Source organism: Balaenoptera acutorostrata, chromosome 3, assembly GCF_949987535.1.
Source record: "Balaenoptera acutorostrata chromosome 3, mBalAcu1.1, whole genome shotgun sequence".
Classification (NCBI taxonomy): Eukaryota; Metazoa; Chordata; class Mammalia; order Artiodactyla; family Balaenopteridae; genus Balaenoptera; species Balaenoptera acutorostrata.
In genome coordinates this window covers 142,314,253-142,333,867 of record NC_080066.1, presented here as the reverse complement: position 1 = coordinate 142,333,867, position 19,615 = coordinate 142,314,253, and the positions used below count along the sequence as shown (strand labels likewise).

At 37.6% G+C, this 19,615-nt stretch overlaps 1 protein-coding gene across 2 annotated transcripts in view; it reads left to right on the top strand.

The window, feature by feature from the left end:
* The window catches only part of KCNH5 (potassium voltage-gated channel subfamily H member 5), a 332,682-nt gene that overhangs the window by 276,775 nt on the left and 36,292 nt on the right, over positions 1-19,615 (top strand). The window lies entirely within an intron of this gene.

Genomic DNA, 19,615 nt, shown 5'->3' with positions numbered 1-19,615 from the left:
CTTGCTCATGGCCACAGAGCTGATAGCTGCTCTGAGGCTCCAGGCTCAGTTTCCCAACTCCAAGCGGCTCTCACTTCACTGATGGTGGTAAAAAGGAGCAGACTTTCAGCAATTCCAGAAGTTTGTCATGTGCATTTAGGTAAAGCAGAGACCTAATTATGCAGTCTTTTGAGCCCTTAAGCTGCTTCTATTTAGAGCTCTCTGTTGGTCTGCTTCCAGATCGAAAAGAAACTTTTCCACATTTAGTTACCAGGACATAGGTTCACAGATCTCTCAGTCTTCAATAATGCCTCCAAAGCAGTTAGTTAAGGACGGAGTTTCCTAAGTTTTAGAGTGGGGGCTGGATTCAATACTTTACCAACATAACTTGACAGTAGATTATACTGTCTGTTTGACAACTCTTTCCAACACTAGAGTTTATTCTGATTGCAAGAAAGTATGTATAGTAGTAGTAAACAAGAAGGAAATGAATAAGCCTGAAGTAGACCGAAGAATATTCAACTAACATAAGAAGGTTGACATTTTATAAATTATTTTTCTTGGGAATTCTCAAAGTAGCCAACAATCACTTGAAACAATCCTTTGTTTAATTTTAGAGCTGAATTCTGCCTTACAGTAGTGCCTTTCTAGGAGTATCATAACTGGATGCCAGACTGTTTATTTCCAATATGTCTACCACTTCTGAATTCTCAACAATTAATATTTGATGAGGGACCACTGAAAGCCCGGTGCTATATCACGCCATCTTCATTTAAAGGAAAATATTCCTTTTGAATTAAAAAGCAAGGATTTCTATTAATATTAAGGCTGAAATGTACATATTTTCTTCCTAATGCCTTTGGTATTGATTTAAATTTGGAATGCATGCAATTTTTCCTATCCTAACTTGTTATTTTCTTTTGTCTCTTTTTCCTTCCCTCTTCTGGAAAAAGAGGTTAATGGATGTGGTAGTATGTAAAATATCAAATTTGGATCTGTTTATGGATCTGTATTTTAATGAATTTTTAGGCAGAGTTCTTTTGGGGGAGTTCCTTCCTCCCCAGTCCCCAAGACAACACCTAAATTTGATCATATAGTTTGTTATTATAGGGATTTCTTCCCTTCACTTTTTAAGTGGGATCCACTGACTCAGCCTTTTCTGTCCTCTGAGGTACCTGAGAAAATATAGAGCTCAAAAGACATGTGTTCAAAAGCCTTCCACGCTGATTTTGAGAAGTAGCTTTGTAACACTTTATAACAGGACATATTTTGAGAAGAATTTGGTTAGTCAGAAGAGGGGTTTCAAGATGCTTATTGTGAATTCAGAGAATTCAGATTATTGCCAATAACCTAAAATAAATATTGTAATAAAACATATCAGTTTATATAAAATAAAAAGCCTTTTAAAGCATTATATGCATTTTACAAATGCAAAAATGGAGAACTGCTCTGTGGTTAGACTTAATTTGTAATAGTTGACTGTTATGACCCAAATAGAATCTGCCTTCCTGGAATGTCCATTTTTTTTTCCCAGCTGGGAGGTGCATTTCACAGATTTTGACATTCCAACCAACTAATCTTTTCCCAAAGGAATCAAATCAAGTTGTTCTACTAAATAGGCAGAGACACTCAGTTGACCCAGAGAAGCTTCAGTATTTTCTCCCAGAGAAAGGCCTTCATTTTCTGCCTCTTCTTTCTGAATCAGGTTATACTTGATTCATCCAACACTTTTAGGAGTTGGCATTGATTTTACTGGGGTTTGTTCTATGTCCGCAGTTTTATCCTCTAGAGAGTGATGTCATCAGTAGAAGTTCAGCAGAGGCACTTTCCCTTAGGAAGCTCACACTCTGGAATGGAAACTGCAGAGTAAAAACTGTAACTGCTAATTCTGAATGTAAAAAGTAACCAGTTTTCCCTGAAGGCAACACAGAGAGGTAATGTGGGGCATTGAACCCTGTCCAGGAATTTGCTTCCCTCTTTTAACAGCTGCCTTAGCAACTAGTTGAGATATGGTTGTGGATGGCATCATAATTCTAGCATGTTAAATGGGTGACATGTAACACAGGTCCTTTGAAAGTGAGTTTAGCGTGACAAGAAGATGCGTGCCCCCTCCTGAGTGAGAAAATAGTGTTTCCTAATGCTTGGAAATTCAGAAACCAGAATGTAGGATGACCTACTTAGCCACTGTAGAGTGTGCTGTCACATGGGGAAGGGTCTATTATGCCAGCCAAAACCAAGCATGGAAGATCAGATCCAGCCTGCTGGATTTACGACTCCATAAAAGGAGGCTGACTGCTGGCTTGTTAATAGCAACGTTCCACACCTGGCAGTCACAGAGTGGCTTGTTACTGAAATCACACACTAGGAGGACTTTTTCTGAAGGCTGTTGGGAGTGGGTATGGGGTGGGGAGCAAAGAAAACTGCCTGACAGGACCTCATCCCCTACATTCTAATGCAGCTGACTTCTCCAACGTGTTTGCAAAAAAGGGCTTAATGTGGACCTTTGCTCTGGTGAGAAAACAATGAAAGTAGATTTGTTTTGTTCTTTTCTTTAACATCTTTATTAGAGTATAATTGCTTTACAATGGTGTGTTAGTTTCTGCTGTATAACAAAGTGAATCAGCTATACATATACATATAGCCCCATATCTCCTCCCTCTTGTGTCTCCCTCCCACCCTCCCTATCCCACCCCTCTAGGTGGTCACAAAGCACCGAGCTGATCTCCCTGTGTTATGCGGCTGCTTCCCACTAGCTAGCTATTTCACATTTGGTAGTGTCTCTGTGTCCATGCCACTCTCTCACTTTGTCCCAGCTTACCCTTCCCCCTCCCCGTGTCCTCAAGTCCATTCTCTAGTAGGTCTGCGTCTTTGGATTTGGTAGTTTTGCCAAGCTGAAAAATCTCTGTTGTTGCATTCCTAGGTCATTCTACTTGGCACACTCCTTTTAGAGGGGTATTTTAATTATGAACCAGAAATTCTGTGGAGGTTGACAACAGTAATGAAGCTCAAACAATGCAGAAAGAGAGAGAGAGAGGGAGAGAGATGACTTTAAAAATTCAAAAAATCAATCAGGGCAAGTCTGTCAGCAGAAAAGACTTGCAACAAATGCAATTATATGAAAGTGTATCTGATGCTTGGAGGGTAAGCTGGCTTTACTATACCAAACAGGATACAAGAGATTTGGATTTCCAGCTTTTGAACAAACTTTATAAAACAAACACATCAATCTCTTTCTGGAAGCACAGGCACCGCTGTATATTCCAGGGTCAAATATCCATATCTCAGAAATAAATTCATAATTGATGCCATAGAACTTTAAATTATTCAGGCATTTTCTCATTTTGTCCAAATCCTCTTTGAAAAAATATGCCCATTTTAAATATGCTATTCTAGTCTAGATTTCAGACAGTGTTCAACATCAGATGTGTTCTAGTTTGTCAAAGATGCAGTTGATTAATTTTGATTAAAGAATATCAGAAATGCAGTTAATACCTCACCACAATAAAGTCAAGCTAAAATAAATGACCAGGGTGGACTTCCCTGGTGGTCCAGTGGTTAAGACTCCGTGCTTCCACTGAAGCGGGCACGGGTTCGATCCCTGGTCGGGGAAGTTCCGCATGTAGTGCGGCCAAAAAGAGAAAAGGAATGACCAGCCTTATAATAAAGGCAAAGTATAGCAATTCATACAGCAAAAAAGTGGTTATTCTAAATTCAAGACAAGGGCAAAGGTATTCCTTTATTGAATTATAAAAAGCCTTTTGTTCTCAAAACTTAAAATTTGAGATCACATTTTTAAAATATGGAACAGTGAAATCATCGAGATTTAGACAAATGGAGGAGAGCTTGGGAAAAGAATATATTATGAGGAAAAAGATATGTGCCACTTGAATTGCTATTTTATAAAAGCACCTAGTCACCTATCCTATGACTTCAGCTCCCTCCTCAAGGATCAGCTTTGCCCACACCCCCATTCGCCTCCCCACTTTCTCCAGCTCCACGTGATCTCTCCTTTCTCTGTACTCATGTACCAACCACCACTATGTCATTTATTCAGTATTTACTGCATGTTGCTTTGTAGGGTTATACGTATTGAACAGATGCCGTGTCCCCATACATTGACTGTTAAGCTCTTAAAGACAGAGAAATGTTTATTATCCCATACATCCGACTATTCTTTGTGCTCCTGCACTCCAGAGACATTTGTTGATTGAATGACTGAGTACTGATACTGCAGAGTTCATTACTTTAAAGCAATGTGTGCTGCTTCCCTTTCTGGCAGCAGAACCCGATACCCATGGGGGAATAAGTACTGAGAGTAAAGTAGCAGGAAAAGAGGTATCCAATTTCTTATTTTTTACAATTCTGATAACTACTGGGATCATTTTGAATGTATCTTTAAGAAGAATTTGCAAAGATTACATTTTTGAGGAATTAAAAACATTCCTTGGGAAATTAAAGATAAAAAATGTGGACTTGCCATTGGATTACTATAAGCAGATACATTTTAACCAGTTAAAACCTGTCCAAAAATAGTAAGGGGAAACGGTAATATTTGGGACTCTCCAAGGGGTACCTGAATTCTCTCTTTGCCAGCAGTAGGTATTGAATTTAGAATGAATCTTTGGTTGTTGTTTTGGTGAAAGGAGAAAAGGGGAAAACATGTCCCAAACACATGGCTCCTTCTCTCTCAAACAACTACAGGCAGGAAAAGTGGACCACAGCTTCCACCCAATTCAGAAATAAAAGCAATTTTGTTTACACCCATAGTCAAAGAGAATCTATACTCTTTCATAAGGAATGTTCCAAGATCTGTCTTTGTAAGAACTAGAGAGCCAGCTTCTGGTTCAAGAGTATGATCTTGGGCACATGAGTTTACTTCCTATGTCTCAGTTTATACATCTGTAAAATGGTATAATAGTCAGTAAATATGCATGGAGTACCTCTTAAGTGCCAGGTACTTTTCTAAATCCAGACTATTTGGAGTGAATAAAACAGATAGGTTCCTGTCCTCATGGGGCTTAGGGTCTAGTACCCTCCTCATAGAGTTGTTGTGAGTGTTAAACGCATAGAGACCATCCCACGTGAGGCCTTAGTGAAGATTAGTGGTGCTGATGGGGAAATTGGTGGTGATGAAGATGTTGACAGGATGCATTTCATAAGTGGCAGTGCCAGACTGGTGCCCAAGACCCTCTCAAAATTCTAATGGGAAGAGAAGGTCAACCTTTAGTCTCAGTATTACTGGAGTCTGTCAGTCACTGGTGATATGAAATTAAGAGCAATGTTAGCAAGGTACCCAGGTCTGATCTCTTTAGAAAGTAGAAGCTCCCTCTTAAAAGCCAAATATAATATGTACTGGTGAGGAATTCCATAAGCAGCAATGGGATATGCTGAGAATTGTGGAAATAAATGCTTTTATGCTTGCCCAGAATAATGTTGACTTTTCCCAAAAGAAATGCCTACTTTCTTCTGTTAACACTAAACAATATTTACCTCTGCCTTTTTCTAAACTTCACAGATTCAACATATATAACTTCTATTAGGGGTAAAATCTCAGTTGTGGTCCCTAACATTTGATGAAATGATTTGGCTAATGATACATATTAAGAGAACAGGCAGGGGTTGTGATGTCAAGTCCAGTTCTTGGCCCTTTTAACCCATGGATTGCATTTCTCTAATCTAAGTTAATGAACACACTTCCATGCTGTTTTGCTGTGTGTGTGAAGATGAGCATTAGCAAATTTTTTTTTGAATTTTATTTTATTTATTTTTTTATATAGCAGGTTCTTATTAGTTATCTATTTTATACATATTAGTGTATATATGTCAATCAATACCTCCCAATTCATCCCACCACCCCAACCCCACCCCCGCCACCCCACCCCTGCCACTTTCCCCCCTTGGTGTCCATACATTTGTTCTCTACATCTGTCTCTTATTTCTGCCCTGCAAACCGGTTCATCTGTACCATTTTTCTAGGTTCCACATATATGTGTTAATATATAATATTTCTTTTTCACTTTCTGACTACTTCACTCTGTATGACAATCTCTAGATCCATCCACGTCTCTACAAATGACCCAATTTCGTTCCTTTTTATGGCTGAGTAATATTCCATTGTATATATGTACCACCTCTTCTTTATCCATTCGTCTGTTGTTGGGCATTTAGGTTGCTTCCATGACCTGGCTATTGTAAATAGTGCTGCAGTGAACATTGGGGTGCATGTGTCTTTTTGAATTATGGTTTTCTCTGGGTATATGCCCAGTAGTGGGATTGCTGGGTCATATGGTAATTCTATTTTTAGTTTTTTAAGGAACCTCCATATTGTTCTCCATAGTGGCTGTATCAATTTACATTCCCACCAACAGTGCAAGAGGGTTCCCTTTTCTCCACACCCTCTCCAGCATTTGTTGTTTGTAGATTTTTTGATGATGCCCATTCTAACTGGTGTGAGGTGATACCTCATTGTAGTTTTGATTTGCATTTCTCTAATAATTAGTGACATTGAGCAGCTTTTCATGTGCTTCTTGGCCATCTGTATGTCTTCTTTGGAGAAATGTCTGTTTAGGTCTTCTGCCCATTTTTTGATTGGGTTGTTTGTTTTTTTAATATTGAGTGGCATGAGCTGTTTATATATTTTGGAGATTAATCCTTTGTCCATTGATTCATTTGCAAATATTTTCTACTATTGTGAGGGTTGTCTTTTCTTCTTGTTTGTAGTTTCCTTTGCTTTGCAAAAGCTTTTAAGTTTCATTAGGTCCCAGAGCATTAGCAAATTTAACTTGACCTAAAATGTGTACTTTAACTAAATGTTCTAAACTCATCCTGAATTTTATCTATCAAGTTTGACTGTCTGAGCACTCTTCTTTCTATTGAAATACTGTCCTATTAACTATGCCCCCGTGGATATAGAAACAGTTATTACATAAATGGGTTTATCTTAGCGGGAGACACTCAGGGGAAGCATTGGGGAACATGGAAAAGAGCTTTTCCAATCTGTGCTTAGTATTAACCTGGTAGTTTTGTAAGCCAAGAGTTAAGTTTGCTCTTTTTTTTTTTTTTGAATTTTTGTATTTTATTTTATTTATTTTTTATACAGCAGGTTTCCTCTTATTTAGAACCTCGAGCTAAATTTGAATTGCACTTTTAGAAGTAAATGGCAACTACATTTTGCTTTCATAAAAATTTTAACTTCACCTGCCCTTAACATTCTGGCATCTTTGAAGGATTTAATTAAAAAAAAATTATTTGTATCCATTCATCTGCTTGTGAGAAAACATAATAAAGAGGCAACTGGTATGGGAAGAGATATATTACTTCAATAAGCTCATTCCATTAGTCATATTTGTCAAAGAAAAGGTGAACTAATATCTTTCTTTTTTATAATATTCCCTGCAAGAAAAAGTTGCTCATTTTATTCATGTTTGACATTTCATAGTAAAGGTAAAATTCATTTTTAATGAAAAATATTCCACAAGGTTATTAATTTAAAGAAATGCAGAAAGAGAGAACTGTCATTTAAAAAGAGCAACTCATGAATTAGAGAAAGTACCCAGTCAAAATACAGCTCAGTGAAGTTCTTTCTCCAGGATCTGGGCCAGGCAGTGGAAGTGACCCTTACCTGCACCCTGGATGGCATCTGTGTCATCTGGGCATGAGCTGCTTTTGCATCAAAGCTTTGGTAACTTAAAGAAGTAACTCCTTGAGCTTATTACTTGTACCTTTTATTATACTTATATTTAGTCCATTTTTCTCACAAAATTGTAAACTACTTGAGGTCAAAGATTGTGAATAGTATAATCATAGCATCTACAGCAGCATTTTATACTGTAATGTTCAAATAATGTTTGGCAAGTGAGTGAATCAATATTGGAGCTCCTCCTATTTGCAAGAGGATTGAATATAGTTATCATTACATGCATTTACATTCCCCTAACATAAATAATATCTCTAAGAAAAGGTTAAAGAGGTTAGATTTTTAAAAATCTGTTGAAGAGAAGCTAATGCTATAAAAATCTGCAGCAGAGCCAGATTGTGAAGACAATTGTAATGTAAATTTTCCCGTTGATGGATTCATACCTCCCTCCCACCTTCTAGAACTTCAGGTTTTGCCTCTACCCCCCCTCCCCAAGCTTTATTCTCCATGTAGCTTTTTGGAGCTTAGAAATACCCACTCTTCTGTTGACCATGACATCTATCTTTTGGGGTGTTGTAGAGGTTTGAGGAGTCTAAGGTATAAAACCCCTATGTCTATCTCATATTTGCAACCAATTGAGAGATTAAAATATCACTGTTATTACCGATAAAGCTGATTGGAGGATATAGCTTTAGAGCTTTATCAAGTGGGCTTTCTAGTACTTTAGCCCTGAAACAGAAAGATTTACCATCCAGGCACTGATCTGGCTGGGTAACCACAGCTCTCACCTATGAGGGAAGAGCCTGCCCTGATAAACTCCTTCTGTGGTAAATAAGCCTAAATGCATCATCTCTGCAGGAAGGACAGTTTCTAAAGGGGAGAGGAAATGGCTACACTTCTTCTGACCTCACCAACCAGATAGGTCATTCCTTTTCTGGAGAGAAGGAAGTAAAAGAGAGGAAAGTATTAGGACTATTAGGCTTATAGAAGTCCTTCTGTTTGGATACCTCATTAGGGGAGAGTAGCTATTCTCCCCTAATGAGTACAAATGGACTAACAGTACTTAATGATTTATAACATACAAATATAACATAAATGCACAAACTATATAACATTACAGTATAATACATATGTGACATATCACTTATGTATATTTACACTTTAAATGATTACCCCAATCTCTAACATAAATAGGAATTCCAGGAGACGTGATTATGATCTGAAGGATTGCAGGCAACCTGAAGGAGATGCCATGGGACCATGAAAATTTTTAGGGGTGACTTAGATCAGACCATAGGGAAAAGTGAGGATCATGGATTACCTGCATGAGAATCCGTTGGGGTACATGTTCAAGTTGCAGATTTCTGAGCCCCACTTTAGATACTGAACCATAGTTACCAGGTACGGGGGTGGGGTGTAAGGATTCACTCCAGGTGATTCACACGCACAGCATGGTTGGAAAGCCATTGTTAAAGTGGCAGCTGCCTAACCTTAAGGTATGCAGAGGGTTGTGACCAGCTTTTGTGATCCCTTGGTCTCCACTGAAAAGAGACATGGAAGGTGAAGTTCTTTAGATTGAGTGAAGACTCTTCTGACAATAAGGGTAACCAGGGAAATGGCTGCTTTGTAAAGGAATTATTGATAGTTCCAAGTGTGCAGCTTTTCCTACCCAGAGATTTCTGGCACTTACACCCATACTACGACATATGGTCCATGTGGGAAGCAGGGCACCAACTAATAGGCAGTCTGTGTGTATTGTTATGGGCCTCTGTGATGAATACCTACCCCCTCACCAATCCTCAGCCCCCTGAAGAAGTCTCTCTGGCCCCTGGCCTCTAACCAAAGGCCCTCTTCCAATGATTATTTAAATAAAAATGGATAAAATACATGTGATTGGTTCTCTTAAAGTTTTAAACCATATATCATATAGATATTTAAAATTATACTTGTTTAGAGAGTTGATCAACTTGGTGCTTTTGAACATGCCATACAATGTTAGATATTCTGAGGCAATATTGCTTTTGATGGAAAGTCAGACTCATCATTGATTTTAGGTTAAAGTTGCCTTTTCTGACAACCACTTGTAGTGTGAGAACAGCGTGTTAATTTTTTACAAGTGGCATGACTGCTGCTCTGTCTGGGACAACACAGGCCTTAAGATGGGGGGGGAATGAGTGATTCTTTGAGACTTTCCACCTTATGAGCTTGTGATCTACATAGACAAACTTGAGTAACCAGCTACTGAATTGATTTGCCATACAAGATAACTTTTGTGCATTAAAAGTCTGGAGATTTGACCTTCACTCTTGTTGTCAACTTGTGTAATATCAGTGTCTTACAGGGAAGCAAGTGTTAAAGAACTCCCTCTGCTAAACTCCAGGTCAAAACAAAATGTAGAGGTGAAGACTAACTTGTGTAAGTCTGTTGATGTATCCTTGGAAGGACATGCACTTTACATTCTCCCTGGTTACTTATCCCAATTTCCTTACTTCTCCATTCATTACACCTAAGAGTCTTTTGGATTCCAAAACAGATTTTGGATTGGGCATTCTGAAAGCTATGATATTTTACTGGATTTTTTTCAAAGTTTCTGATTCTCTCTCTCTTCCTTTATATCTATATATCGATTTAGATAGATAGATATAAATATATAGATATAGATCTATCTATATTTATTTTACTGGATCTGATGTCAAAAAGTCCATTTGGCCATATTCTGAGACTATTTGTGGTAATATGGAAAAAATTCATAGGCTAAGAATGAGAGAATCTATATTTAAACCATGGTAATATTTCTTACTTACTTCCTATCTTAGGTGACCACCTTAACCTCGTGTGCCTCAATTTGGTCATCTTTAAAATTGGAATAGTTATAATATCTGACACTTCTGTAGCTCTTACAGTTTAGTAATCTATTTAAAGTGCAATATCTTATGTATCCTTCAGGGATCATATATCCATTTAATAAATGAGAAAACCAGGACCTACAAAAACAACATAACTTGTCAAGTTCTCTCAATATTAAATGGTAAAGTAACAGTCCTTGAACCAAAACCCATGTTCAGAAACTTTACTAATTTTTCCCTTATATGAATATGTTCTACAGAGCCCAGGGAATTATTGGAAGAAGTTAAGTGAGGTATAGCAGAAAGGTTTTTAAAAAATCAATAGTTATACAAATGTTAAGTTCATATTTAATGAAGCAGGATTGTTTTTACTAATGAAACCCTTTATTTTTACTTTTCTCTTTAGTTCCCTGAGATTAGAAGAAGTCAAAGCTGATATGGGATAAAGAAATTAATATAGAGGCAAAGCTTCAGATAGCAGTTTAAAGACTTGATTTTTTTATTTCTTGTGTTAACTGGCCATTCCAAACCAGGCTGAGGCTGTCCTCAGCTCTGTATTGGATGAAGACTGCATTGACAACTCCTAACTAAGCATCAGCGCTCTGCAATCAGCTTTCTCTTCCTTGATAAGAGAGCTTTCTTTTTAAAAACCCTTGTCATGCAGCAAATTTCTAGTGACTTTTACACCTGTGCTGAGGAGAAACATTAGCCATTGTTAAAATGAATAAATGCCCATTATTGCTCACCCTGAAGCCATGTTTCGTACATGTGAGGAAGCAATTTCCTTGCAAATTGAGCCCTGCCATTGAAAGCTTCTGCCCTTTTGACTTCTGATTTTGACCTCACATTTGAACCACTCTGTTTTTGTTGACTACAGGGTCCTAATACAGATATCCTATATATATCCTACTCTTCCTGGGTAGCAATCACAAGGGCTTTGCATTGCATCTTAGCTATGCCGAAGGATGACTGCTTAGCTCCTCATCACGCTCCCCAGCATGTGAAGTGCAGGTATACCACATAGTGTGTATACATCTTAAGTATGCCCTCCAAATTTGGTGAAAATTAGTCTATTTTTGCATGATGTGGTAAACAAACAGATTATTTTACTTATGTAGATTTAGAAAAATAAAACTCTCAGCAAGTTTGTAAGTTCACCTTAGGTTGTATGGTGCTTCAGCTGCCACTGTGGCTTTACCTTGGAATATAGAGCTTTCTTCCTTTACTCTTTTAAAGACATAGAGACTGTTATAGATTGAATGTTTGTGTCCCCCCAACCCCAGACTCATACGTTGAAATCCTAATCCCCAAGGTGGGACCTTTGGGACATAATTAGGTCATAAGGGGAGAGCCCTCATGAATGCGATTAGTTCACTTATAAAAGAGGCCTGAGAAACTCCCTCACCCTATTCCACCAGGGGAAGGCCAGAGAGAAGGCACTGTCTATGAAACAGAAAACAGGTCCTTACTAGACACAGAATCTACCAGCACCTCGATCTTGGACTCCTCAGCCCCCAGAACTGTGAGAATTGCATGAGCCATTCGGTTTATGGTATTTTTGTTACAACAGCCCAAATAGACTAAAACAGAGATCCACATCCAATCAACAAATATGTGTTGAATGACTACCGTGTGACAAATGTTGCAAGGGAATGAAAAGTAATAATGAAGTAAAAAACCTCTTTTGAGGATCAATTTTATTCTGGGAATTGAACTGGTTAATTTAATTAACCAGGTTGAGGGTGGAGTCCAGTGGAAAAAATCCAAAAATTTACTTCTCTGTAAATATAGGCAAGAGAGTGAATTTGAGTGGTAAGGGACCATCCTAGCCTCAGCAGTGAGGCCCAACTGGAGGTTTGCATATAAAGGAAAATTTATGTTTTGATACAGATTTCTGACCATCGCTTTGACAGAGGAAGCAGGGTATATTGGAATGTTTTAATGCAATGGTTTTCCACCCAGGCTGCACTCTAGAATCACTATCATTCTGGGAGCTTTGAAAAAAAAGTACGATGCTGGGCCTCACCCCTGGAGATTCCAATTGAAATTGGTTTGGAACAAGGCATAGATATATTTTTCTTTTAATTTTATTTTTTATGTTCCCTGAGTGATTATAATGTGCAGCCAGAGTTGAAAACCACTCTTTTAGGTCAGTGATTTTAAAACTGTGCACAAGAATCACTTGGGGGATATTGGTTAAAATTTAGATTCCTTGGGGTCTGCCCTCAAAGGGTTTGGTTTGGCTGGTCTGAAGTAGGACCCAAGAATCTATCCTAAATGATTATAATTTGGATGCTTCTTGGAAAACACTTTGAGAAACACCACTTTTGAGCTTCAAGTGTTTGTAATCTGATTGGTTGTCTTGTGGAAACCAGACTAGATCTTCTAATTCACTAAAATGAGTATCTAAAGTCAGCTTTCTTGGATAGCTAAGGGAGAAGAATGTAGCTATTTTTTCCTTAATCTTTTAAAAATTTCTTTCCCTTCTGACTCATCTATAAAATTAGGGTGTTTGCTGTGCAAGAGTGTCTCCCCTCTTGGACATAGACTCAGTCTATAAAATCTTTAAGAGTTTCTGCTTTTGGTTTTAATGAAAATTTAATTGGATTATTTTATTCACTTTATTAAGGATTTTTACTTATTAAAATATAATTATGTTAACTTACTTTAATTAAAATCTGATAATAAGACCTACAAGAAATGAAGATCTTTCAAGAACCTAAAATAAGTTGAACCATGTATTATAGGGTACCTTGTACTCTTTTGCTACTTATGACATTAGCCAAACTAAAGTTTCTAAATATATTGTATGCTCTTCATGCCACTGGTTTCCAGATGTTATTTCATTTAATCCTACCAGGCCTTTGAGGAAGATATTACTGTTCCATTGTAAAATCCAGAAAACTGAGATCCACAGAGGTTAAGAGTAAGTGGATCCCAAAGGTTGTAACACTGATAAGCAGCAGAGATGGAATTTAAGGCCCTGGATCTCACTTGGAGGCTGGTGGTCTTTTCTTATACTAAACTGTCTTTAGCTACAGAAAAATCACAGACGATTTTTGTAGAACTAACAATTTACAGAGCTTTTCATTTAAACCACTAATTCTATCTTTTTTTTTTTGCATAGATATGTATTAGAACAGAAATGTAGAGTCTATTTTAAAATGAAAGCAAAAAACAAAACTATATTACTGTGTATCACCAGGGAAGAAGGATTAGATAAATAATGAAATTTTTAGAAAATAATATCAACTTCTATTAGCCAAAAGTTTCTTTCTCATATTCTCTTTTTCTCACTCTGGCAATACATTTTAAAAAGTCATTCAAAGTAACCTGCAAATATCACTCATGTGGGTGGATCCTTCTCTCCATGCCTTATATTATCATTGGGTGGGGAGAGGGGACTCAGAGGTCCTACAAGATATCGGAAGAGATGCAAAAGCTTTTACAATCTAAAATCTGGATGACTCAATGAATTTTAACTGAAAGTTGGTTTGGCATGTTCAGTTCATTAAAAGAATGAGCCATGGTATGCTAGTATCTCACTATCTACAGGCAGCCTGTAGTACAGAGTTAGAAGGTCACTCTATCTGCAGTATCATGAGCTTTCCCTAAATGCTCTTCTCCTATCCTAATCTAGCCTATGGACAGGGCAGGTCCTTGCATTGTCAATCATCCTCTCATCTGAAAATATAATATAGTCTTTTTTTCCCCCTATATCTGAAGCATTAAGTACCTCAGAAAAGTTCGTAAGGAATAGGTACAAGCCACTTCATCTGTAAATACACTTATTTTGCTGGGAAAATTCCATTATGAGCCTTCTTCACATAGTGATCTATAGAGTTTAAGATTATAATGCTTGCCCTTAAAAATGTGAGAAGGATGTCTTTTACATTTTTAAGCATTTTCCTTTTTTTCATACTCAATGAAATCAAGGCATATGTTTAAATGACTTCTACTTAAAAATAAGATAGGTCTGGAAATTACCAGATTAAGTTTAGTTAAATAAGTAATGGAAGCCAGAAATGACACTACTAAAGGTTTCCCATGAGTTCTTTGTTTTAAATTGCTGCATAGAGTTTATCAGTCTGTGTTGCTCTAAAGAGACAGAGCAAGGCTTTATATGTTAGTGGATATTAATTTCATTCTTACTAAGGATTATCCAAAAGTGATTTCTTGACACTAAACAATCAGCTGTGTAATGTAGAGTTGACTAAACTTAATTTGTACCACCATATTAAATATCTTTTATTTTATGCTTAGCTTGTCAAAATATATGAATAGCAAGATGAGCTTAATAAAAATAAACAAAGGAAGGAAATCAGAATGAGATTAAAGCATAGGGATGTTTTCCTTTTGGAGTTACATCTCTTAAATGTCACATTCTTTGAACTAGCTTCACAGAATAGGAAGGCTTTTTCAGAATGGGATGAACGCAAGGGGCAAGTTTAGATGTAATGTTAGAAAATCAGCAGGGGAACAAAATGGGGTAGGGGGCTGGTGAGCAAGAGGAGAGCAGTAGATTAAAAAGTAGCTGGAACATGGCCACCTCTGTCTGACCACCTAGGCAAGAGATATAATGGTCATCATTATTATTGAGTTTATAAGATCAGATAAGACAAATACACACACACACACACACACACACACACACAAGGTTGAATGGGATGGATGGGAGTAATAACAAAAAGTGTGTCCTTCTATAGTCAAATATATCCTCACAAATGCCTATATACATACCTTCTGTATATTGTGGCCACGTTGTTTGAAAGACATACATTGATATCTTAGTCCATGTAATGATTCTATTACAGACTCCTACTTGACTTTCTTTCTTCTCCTATCAGCTTAACAGACCTGCCTTGTTTAAATGTGTAATTTCTAGGAATGGAAAGCAGCTTAGCTATTTATATGGTCTGTTTGTCAAGAGAAAAGATTCTTCGCAGTGCTGATTCAGGTGTTAAAACATTCCCATCCCACCCCACCAAAAACACTACCTTACTTTGCTGAAAGGTTCACATTTGATTATGTTTTATGTTTATGGCCTATCGATAAAATACCATTAAAATACTGTTGTAAATCAAAGACAGTGTTCTACTGGCAATCCTTGAGCTACCCAGCAAACTTTGCCTTCAATTCTTCAAACTCCCTGCAGGTTTATATCACAAAGAGTAACACTCAAATCCCATGCCCTGGGTCTACAGGAACATAAATCTTTGTCTACTTATAATGTTTGTGCAGAACTTTCTCATAGAAGTATTTCGATCTGCATGATGTTGCCATGACTGAAGCTGGCAGTCCTTTGGGATTTATAGTTTCAGTGGGTCACAGAACTGCCTATCAAAAGTTTTCTCTGTTAAGATGGTAAATGTTGATATTTAGTAGACAACATCTTAGACATCCTCCAACACACTGACATATAATTTCTTGTTTTTTCAAATGACGTAAGTATTACTTTAGCACTGCCCTCAAAACTTCCCCTCTAAGAACTCTTAAATACCGTGACACAAACCTCACACAAAGAGCCTTTGTCATTTGAACTAGAGGTTCTAAGTCTTTGGTCCAAATCAAGCCTCAAAGAAATCTATTAAATTTCTGAAATAGGATTTTAAATGTTTCTTGTCTTGGGCAATGTGTATTCTTTTTTAAAAACATTTATTTATTTATTTATTTTTGGTTGCTTTGGGTCTTAGTTGTGGCACATAAGATCTCTTTGTTGAGGTATGCGGGATCTTTCATTGTGGCCTGCGGGCTTCTCTCTAGTTGTGGCATGTGGGTTTTCTTTCTCTAGTTGTGGCTCATGGGCTCCAGGGCACATGGGCTCTGTAGTTTGCAGCATGCAGGCTCTCTCAGTTGTGGCATGCAGGCTTAGTTGCCCCGCGGCATGTGGAATCTTAGTTCCTCGACCAAGGATTGAACCCATGTCCCCTGCATTGGAAGGCAGATTCTTTACCACTGGACCACCAGGGAAGTCCCGAAATGTGTATTCTTGAGGGAGGTTTTATGTTTTATTAGCTTCCCAAAAAAGCATGTGACCTCACAAGAGATTGAACACTTCTTACAATTTAGTTAACAAGACATGCCATACACCACTGTCTTTGACTCTGTCACCATACTATAATTTGTACTGGAGAGAAAGTTTACCGTTGACATTATTAATTTCCACAGATTAAGGATGACCCCTAAATATCTCTATTGCCCTTAAAACCTACTTACAGATAAAATTATCACAAGTCTGTCTAAATTCTTCTTGAAGTTTGTACTGCTCCTGGTCAAGTTACTCCCACTGCCTGGCATGTCCTACAGCCTCCCTACTTCTCTTCCTTTCAAGTACTTTAAGACCCACCTAAAATGTTGCCATCTCTAAAAACTCTTCTAGAATCCCTCAGTCAGTTTCCCTCTTTCATAATGCACTTTGTGTGCGTGTGTGAGAATTCCTTCTATTAATGGCCTTTTATAGTTTGATTTGTATTGATGGCTGTATAGTCCTAAGTAGATTGCAAACTCCTGTAAGGGAGAGACCATGTTTTATTCATCATTGTTCCCTCTATCAGGCACAGTGCCTGGCCCTCAACAGATACTTAGGAAATGCTTTCTGTTTAACTGTAGGATGAATTTTAAGTTGATACCAGATGTCCTAAGTATGATTGTAGGATTTGATAGGGAGATGAACGCAAACTATACGTTATCCATGGAATACTTACTTGGCAGGAGTATATTAGCATATGTAAATGATAGTGGGCAAGGTAAATTGAAGAAACCATAGTATGATATTTTAAAATATTTTCTCTTTCCTTTTTTATGAAATGATACACTTTCAGGCAATAATTCTGAGTCTCATTCACTCACAATGAGTTCTTTGTGGCCTCAAGAAAGCATAAATGTCCTGGGTTCTTAAGTATTTTGCTATATACCCAAGTATGTTCAGTAACTCTTAGCAAGTAATAGCTGTCAATAATGAATATTGCATTTCCCAGCTCCCACTTAAAAATTTTTTAAAGTCATGCTTGGCAGGGATTTCTTTTACTTTTTCTTTTTTAGAACATATTTTCAGGAAGCCTGACTTCTCAACAATTAAGAATGCCATCTCTTATTACTTGCCTCTTAACATAGAGCATCACTTTCATTCTATAACACTCAGAGTATTTTAATAATAGCTCATATTTATATAACACTGTACGGATTACATATGTACTTTTTTCTTTTTTTAAGTACTCAAACTGTGTTTTTTCTTTTTTTTTTTTTAATTTATTTTTATTTATTTATTTTTGGCTGTGTTGGGTCTTGGTCTCCGTGTGAGGGCTTTCTCTAGTTGCGGCAAGTGGGGGCCACTCTTCATCGCGGTGAGCAGGCCTCTCACTATTGTGGCCTTTCTTCTTGCGGAGCACAGGCTCCAGACGCGCAGGCTCAGTAGTTAAGGCTCCCGGGCCTAGTTGCTCCGCGGCATGTGGGATCTTCCCAGACCAGGGCTCGAACCCGTGTCCCCTGCATTAGCAGGCAGATTCTAAACCACTGCGCCGCCAGGGAAGCCCTACATATGTACTTTTATATGTATCATGTAAGTTGATCCTCAGAACAACACTGTGAAGTAAATAGAGTGGATTTTATTCTCATTTTCACCGATGAATAAACAGACTCAGACACTACTTACACTTATCCTTGGTAAGTGATTCCATGGGGTATAGAACCCAGGAATTCTAACTCTAGTGACAGTCAGTATTCATTCTACTTTGTGCTACCTCTAAGGAACTAGAGATAATCTATTTATTCACTCAGTAGATACACCTTATACATTGTGCCAGATTCTGCATGTTCTAGGCACTCAGTGTACATCATTGAACAAAACAAACAAACATCACGTCTTTGTTGAGATTAAATTCATGTTGGAAAAACAACAAATACAATAAATGAAATGTATGGTATATTAGATGGTGATGATTAATGTGGAGGAAAATGAAGCAGGGAAAGGGATTAGTGCATTTTCAGAGGGTTGCAATTGTATACAGGGTAATTAGGCCTCATGAAAAATGACTCTTGAGGCAAGATGGAGAGAGGCTTATGGATATGCAGGAGGTATAAGCAGAGGAAACAGCAAGTGCAAAGGCCTGAAACAGGAGTTTTCTTAGCATGTCTGAGGGACAGAAAGCAGGCCAGTGAGGATGGACTGTGGTGAACAAAAGAGAGGATAATGGGAGATAAGATGAAAAGATACAGAGTCTGGGAGTCCACTGTAAGAACTTTGGTTTCTACTCTGAATAAGATGGGAAGCCATGGGAGAATTTTGAGTAGAAGACTAGTATGACATGCTGTATGTTTTAAAAGATTTGCTCTTGCTTCCATCTTATATGTTGAGTATAGATTATGGGTTGGGGGAGGGGAAGCTGTAAAAATGCAGAATGAGAGACCAGTGAGGAGGCTATTGCACCCACCCAAGCATTGGGGGCTGCATTAGTTTGTTAGCGCTGCTTTAACAAAGCACCAAAAACTGGGTGGCTTATAACAGAAATTTATTGTCTTACAGTTCTGGAGGCCCGAAGTCTGAAATCAAGGTGAAGGCAGGGCCATACTCTCTCTGATGGCTCTAGGAGAGAATCCTTCCTTGCCTTTTCTACCTTCTGTTGAATCCTTGCCATTCCTTGTCTTGTAGATATATCACTTCAGTCACATGGCTGTCTTCTTCCTGTGAGTCTTCACATCTTTCCACTGTGCATATCTGTCTCTGAATTTCCCCTTTTTATAAGAACACCAGTCATATTGGTTTATGGTTCATCCTAATGACCTCATTTTAACTTGATTACCTCTGTAAAGACTATTTCCAAATGAAGTCACATTCTGAGGTACTAGAGGTTAAAACTTATATATGTACATATATGTATTCAATTACTATATACATATATTTCAAAAGTATATACAGATATATATTTCAATTACTGGATAATTTAAATATATGTATATATATACTTACACACATATGCATATATACATTACATATATAATAGCATAGTGACTATTATAATTGCTGATTAGTAGCTATGATTATTTTTGTTCTTAAAATTATTTTTATGATCGGATGATCACAGTAGCAACACTGCTTGTAAGGAAACAAGCCTATGTTTCCTTGGGTGATGCAAGAGGAAAACAGTATCCGTGCAAT